The sequence below is a fragment of the Nerophis ophidion genome, linkage group LG25, assembly GCF_033978795.1.
Source record: "Nerophis ophidion isolate RoL-2023_Sa linkage group LG25, RoL_Noph_v1.0, whole genome shotgun sequence".
NCBI lineage: Eukaryota > Metazoa > Chordata > Actinopteri > Syngnathiformes > Syngnathidae > Nerophis > Nerophis ophidion.
The window spans coordinates 25191680-25198775 of NC_084635.1; positions in this window are offsets into that span (position 1 = coordinate 25191680).

Below are 7096 nucleotides of genomic sequence, written 5' to 3' on the forward strand. Positions count from 1 at the left end.
CTTTTTGGCTGAGAGAGCCATACAAGCCAAATATTTTAAAAAGTATTTCCGTGAGAGCCATATAATATATTTTTTAAGACTGAATACAACTAAATGCGTGCATTTTTAAGTAAGACTAACATTTTTAGAGTGTAATATGTCTCTTGTTCTTTTTTAATAACATTTCCATTAATAAATAAAATACTTCTTACCATTAATGCGACTTCTTGAACAGGTGCGGTAGAAAGCGGATGGATGGATTAAAATGCATAAGAATTCTTTATATTTTGAACGTTATTTTTGACAAAGTGATTACCAGTGGAATTATTCATTACTTACCGTGTTAAGCAATGTCAGCTAAGATTTACCTGAGAGCCAGGTGCAGTCATCAAAAGAGCCACATCTGGCTCTAGAGCCATAGGTTCCCTACCCCTGCTGTATAGTGTACAGCAGAGGTCTCAAACTCACTTTACCTGTCGGCCACTGGATGCAGAGTCTGGGTGAGGCTGGGCCGCAAGAAAAACATTTCTTAAAATTTTTTTTGTAAACTCCTCAGCATGTGTAGTTGTATAATGATGTTTCAAATTGTGTTCCTTGTGTGCGACAACTTTCTCTGTGCAAATAAGACACGTCGGGGTTCCCCTGTGCTCAACAAAGAAATATTGAATCTCCCACTTTTCCTGGAATTGTCTTTGCTCATCACTAACCTTTCTCTTCACTTCAGGCTTTAAAAAAGACATATTTGGGGTTGTGGAATATATTTGTATTCAGCCGACGCACGGAGAAAATGTTATTTCCGCAATGTATGTCGCTTTACTTTTCCTCCCTACAGCAACAGTGCGGTCGGCGGATAATAGCCGGGAAAGTAGCGGGACAGCAAGCGCAAAAAAGTGAGGGCTCTCGGAGTGTTATCCGGCGTCATATAGAAATATATGTAGTTATCATCGTGTGAGGCAATGCAAATTAAACAAAAAAAACAAATAACTTTTTGAATTGGTCCAGGTTATCGGGGACTGTTACTACTAGGTGTCGCGGTGTGACTGCAGCCAGGCACGTAAGAAATCCCTCATCTCCATGGCAACGGTCGCGTTCACTCATTTGCCGTTTTTCCACCAAGCAGGGGTAGGCAACCCAGAACGTTGAACGAGCCATTTTGGACTCAAAAAACAACGCTGTCAAGCGCCATTCATATAAAACTTGCAGGCTGCTCTAACATTAAACTTTCATATTAAGGTGGGGGCCGCGTGTCTGAGATCTTTGGTGTATACTATCTATCCATCCTTCAATTTTCTACCGCTTGTCCCGGGGTCTCGGGGGTGCTGAAGTATATTAAAAATGGTTGCTTACAGGCCAAAAATGACTTTTGTCCATACATCCTCATGAGCGAGAATCCGTCCAAGGAGACTGAAGTGACCATTACATGCACGTTTAGCTCCGTGACACTCGACCATCCCAACGCTCAACGTTGGCTCCGCAGCCCCGTCTCTTCGTCCTCGTCGGCCCAGGCTTCTCCATATGGAGTCGTGTAGCAGAGAGCCAGCAGCTGGTCTCCGGTGCAAACATTGCCATGGCCCAAAGGTTTCCCCAGACAGATCCATAAGTTCACAAAAGTTGTTGCGCAGTCCCAAAAGGGCTTGAACCAAAAGGCAAAAAAAGACATGAAAACAAGTAGGAAACATCAAGAAAAAAGGACAGACTCGAGCGCAGAGCAGCTATGTCTCTATTAGATAGGCTGACCATATTGTGAAATCCCAAAAAGAGGACACATATATGCGTGCCAAGGCGGGCAGCACGCCAAGGCCGGGACTAGGTGACAATTTGCGAATGATACGTGAACTTGCTCTATAAATATATTTATTTAAATAACACATTTTTCCTCCTCTGTTGACAGCAGTGTTGGCGCTAGGAATTTTCAAAATCATTAAAATGGGGTCCCACAATAAATTTTTGGGGTCCCACTTATTTGTAAGCGTTTTGAAAACAAATGATAAATGTATGCAATCTCCTGTTATATCTCACATTCTATATTGTGTTTTGGAAAAAGGTTGTCATAAACGTTACTAAATTCATTAAAAAAATAATATAAAAATAAGATACATTTGTATGCAAATGTAAATGTATTCAGTTATAAACATTCATTCACTTTCTTCTTTCCTTCATGGATCTAAACTTTACCGCTGCTGGTAGTTTTTTCTATGTTTTTATTTAATAAGTTGCAGGTGTATTTATTTCAGTATAAAAGTGTAAAAAGTGTTTTGCTTGGGTCATGAAATTATGATAATGGTGTGCCAGGGCATACATACATTTTATATTTAACGCTTAAATCTCTGGAGTCTACATCAACTTCACATCTATTCCTCATTTCAAAATGTTTTAGTTTTTTTATGTTGTTTTTTGTTTCCCGCCCTTTTTTGTCAGACAAAACTATGATTTTAAAAGCAAACACACAAAATATGCAAAAGCTTTGACCAAAAATATTTCTCAAACTGGAATATTTGATGTGACATAATCGGAACCTTGGATAGGTCAATAATTCATAATAACATTGATTTTGATTCAATATTATGTTTTGAGCAATGACAGTTTGAAAGAAAAACAGCTTTGTGTTATTAGTCAACATTGCAATTTTTTCTAAATTACATTTCACCTTTAAGCTTTTTTTATTTCACTTTTGTTCTGTTTTTATTTTAATAGAATTTTAGAATGCACTGTGGGCCTTTAAAACATTAGCTGTGGGCCGCAAATGGCCTCCGGGGCACACTTTTGACACCCCTGCTATTGATAATAAAAAATATTTAATCTGATAAATCTATCAATTAAAAAGCAGAGCCTGGCGATGCATGTGTATCATAACACTCGCTCTCCCTGTCTGTGCCCCTCCCTCCAGATGTTGGTGCGTGCGCACACCTTCACAATTTGTTTTGTTTTTAACCCCTTCTGAACCCCGAACGTATATTGAAAAAACACGCAACCCTAACTCAAAATGCCGGACATTTTAAGCATTTAAGAAACTCCGCCCGGACAGCCCCGTAAAGGAGGACATGTCCGGGGAAAAGAGGACCTATGGTCAGTCTAGATTAGAAAGGCATAAACTAATTTTCAGGTTTATGTCTTCGTTTTATTGAGCATTTATTTCATCAGGTAATACAAGTTTGCTCTTTATTCAGCAGTCCTTGAAGCACCACAGTTATGTGTATGAGCAGCAATGGGCAGTAACAAGCTATATGTAGCTAAACTATTTGGCTTGACTACATTTTCCTGTAGCTTGGCGGTAGCTTAGCTAATTTTTTAATACGTAGCTTAGCTACTTTTAGACTCATCTAGCTAGGTACCTTACATCAAAGCTACAAGCTACAAAGAAAGAAAATGGACCATGATTCCAGTCTGAAAACAAATACAGAGAAAATACAACAACATGGATGAATAATAATAATAATACATTTTATTTATAAGGCGGCTTTCTGGGCACTCAAGGACACCATACAAAATCCAAACAATAAAATCAAATTGGATAAAAACAATAATAACAACAACAAAGATGGATAAGTTAATTAAAGTAAATAAGCAGTCCGAAATAGGTGTGTTTTGAGTCTTGACTTGAAGAGGGATATTGAGTCCAAGTTCCGAAGGTCGGTTGGCAAAGAGTTCCAAAGATGTGGATCAGAGCGGCTGAAAGCTCGGGCACCCATGGTGGACAGTTTAAATAAAGGGACAGTGAGATGGATGGATGAAGGGGATCTTAGGGAACATGAGGGCGTGGCGACATGGATCAGGTCAGAGAAATACAGTATGATGGAGGGAGGTTATGGATGGCTTTGAAAGTGAGGAGAATTATTTTAAAGTGAGTAGGATGTGTGATGGCTAGCCAGTGGAGTTGCTGCAGAACAGGAGTGATGTGCTGGATTGAAGGGGTTCTGGTGATTATCCGGGCTGCAGAGTTCTGGAGAAGCTGAAGTTTGTGAAGCGACTTGTGAGGGAGACCAAACAGGAGAGAGTTGCAATAGTCCAGGCGAGAGGTGACCAGGCTATGGGAACATCCCTGATGATTGGTTAGTGTTCGTATGATGAGTCACAATTGGTTAAGGTTAGGGTGAAACATTACGGTCTGGCCAATCAGAGGCAAGATAAGGCGGCTCATCGAAACCAGTAAGTAAAATCTCAACAGTCACACAGGGCAATATTTAATGTGAACATATATTTTGTATCTATGTATTTTTAATTCTACATACCTACAATTATTTACCGATTTACCAATAGTTTACCATATTTAAAAAAATATTCTTCTGATATACATATTTACTAAACAAGACACTGTGGTGACTTATCTGGCATTATGTTGAACGGCTACTCGTCAAATCACCTCAAACAGAAGACGGGGACCTCTTCTTTGGAACAAACTACAACCAGCTACTGAATCCACGACTCCTTTTGATGTTTAAAAAAAATATTGTAGAAAATAATGATTTTAGAGTGAAATATGATACATTTGTTTGTTGTGTATGATATTTATTGCATTTTACTTGTTTATTCTTGCTGCTGTGATGTCTAGGGGAGGGGGCTTTACAAGACCTTAGGGTCTTCTTAACCTTTCCTGCAAATGTGGTTTTCTTTTAATTGTGTATAGTCATTGCTAGTGTGTGTGTGTGTGTGTGTGTGTGTGTGTGTGTGTGTGCGTGCGTGTGTGTGTGTGTGTGTGTGTGTGTGTGTGTGTGTGTGTGTGTGTGTGTGTGTGTGTGTGTGTGTGTGTGTGTGTGTGTGTGTGTGTGTGTGTGCGTGCGTGTGTGTGTGAGAAAACAAAAAAAAAATACATAGAAAAACATTTTCATACAACCAAGTGTCTAGTCCCACGTTGATAGTATCAACAACTAGAAAATGATCTGACAATAGTCTGTATTATTATGTGAATCCATCCATCCATCCAATTTCTACCGCTTGTCCCATTTGGGGTCGCTGGAGCCTATCTCAGCTGCATTCGGGCGGTAGCCGGGGTAAAACCCTGGATAAGAGACCACCTCATCGCAGGGCCAACAGATAGACAGACAACATTCACACTCACATTCACACACTAGGGCCAATTCAGTGTTGCCAATCAACCTATCCCCAGGTGCATGTCTTTGGAAGTGGGAGGAAGCCGGAGTACCTGGATGGAACCCACGCAGTCACGGGGAAGACATTCAAACTTCACACAGAAAGATCCCGAGCCCGGGATTGAACTCAGGACTACACAGAACCTTTGTATTGTGAGAAAGGCGCACTAACCTACTCAGTGGCCTAGTGGTTAGAGTGTCTGTCCTGAGATCGGTAGGTTGTGAGTTCAAATCCAGACCGAGTCATACCAAAGACTATAAAAATGGGACTCATTCCTTTCCTACTTGGCACTCAGCATCAAGGGTTGGAATTTGGGGTTAAATCACCAAAAATGATTTCTGGGCATGGCACCGCTGCTGCCCACTGCTCCCCTCACCTCCCAGGGGGTGATCAAGGGTGATGGGTCAAATGCAGATAATAATTTCGCCACACCAAGAGTGTGTGTGACAATCATTGGTACTTTAACTTTAACTAACCCCTCTTATGTGAGCCATCTTGATTAATTATGAGTTAATTCTGGAAATGGTGAAATGTTGGAATTGTTACACTGCCCAGTTAATCGCAATTAATTGGGAATTAACCGCGGATAAAAGTGTGATTAATCGTGATTGAATATTTTAATCGTTTCACAAATGACTGTGGAATTGTTTGGGGAGATTTTGAAATGGTTGCAGGGCTGGTTATGAATAATGAAATGGTAAAAACCCATAAAAAAACAAAAAATTTAATCAATTAGAAAACTGTAAGGGGACAAACAAAATCTTTTGCTGCACAAACGATTTGAACGAGTTTGGGGAAATTTGGACAAGGCAGGGGGCGCCACAAAAAGTTTATAACTTAAAGATTGTAATGTTAAATATATAATATTTTTGCAGCATAGACGTATGTTTGGGTGATTTTAATAACACGTTAATGACATGTTAACTTGAGAACTGTAACCGCTAAAAAGAAAATTTGTTTATGAATATTGAAATGTTAATAACTTAAAAACTATAATAATTTAGACCAAATGTTCCTGCAGCACCACCATAACATGTTTGGGGAGATTTGGACAAGGAAGTTGACCAAGGTTGAGCATTGTCCAAACGATGAAGTGAACATCAGCAAAAGCATCTCCCAGCCTACTACAGCAGACTCGTCATCCTCCGATCGTGCATCCTGGCGCATGTCCTCCTCGAACAAACACACCGCACACCCACCTGACAAAATGATGTAAGAAAAATCATGACTCATCATAACATGCCTTCCTCCCTTTCACTCCCATCAAGAGTCCATTTTAGGTCTGTTATGGGGTCTTGCACAATGAGCATAATATTCTCATTGTTTTATTTCTAGCCCGTAATTTGAATGTAACTTTTAAATGTTCATTTTATCAATCAATCAATCATCCATCCATCCATTTTCTACCGCTTATTCCCTTCGGGGTTGCGGGGGGCGCTGGTGCCTATCTCAGCTACAATCAATCAATCAATGTTTATTTATATAGCCCTCAATCACAAGTGTCTCAAAGGGCTGCACAAGCCCCAACGACATCCGTGGTACAGAGCCCACATAAGGGCAAGGAAAAACTCACCCTAGTGGGAGGTCGATGTGAATGACTATAAGAAACCTTGGAGAAGGCCGCATATGTGGGCAACTCACCCACCCCTCTAGCACTAGAAGACCCTGGATTTTTTGCTCTACCTATAAAACCTTGAGGGCAGCCGATCGGCTGGAATGCCCACTGTGAACCTTCCTTTTGTTATGTAAAAGGATCAATCCCTGGGGGACCACAGGAGGGGACATGCTGAGCCACTTCACTCAAAACACCTTGACATAAAATGGGGGAGGGGAAGAGTCAGATAGGAGCTGCCAACTGACTGTCTGTCTTTAACCAGTTTCCCAAGGTGGCAGCCTGGGCTGAACATATGAGCTGAATCAAAATGTAATATATGTTATATATGTAGAAGGATGTAAAGGGCCCTAAAACCCTAAAACACTGGGCTTCCAACATCCCCACCAGACACATAGGAAAAGTAAAAGAACAGAA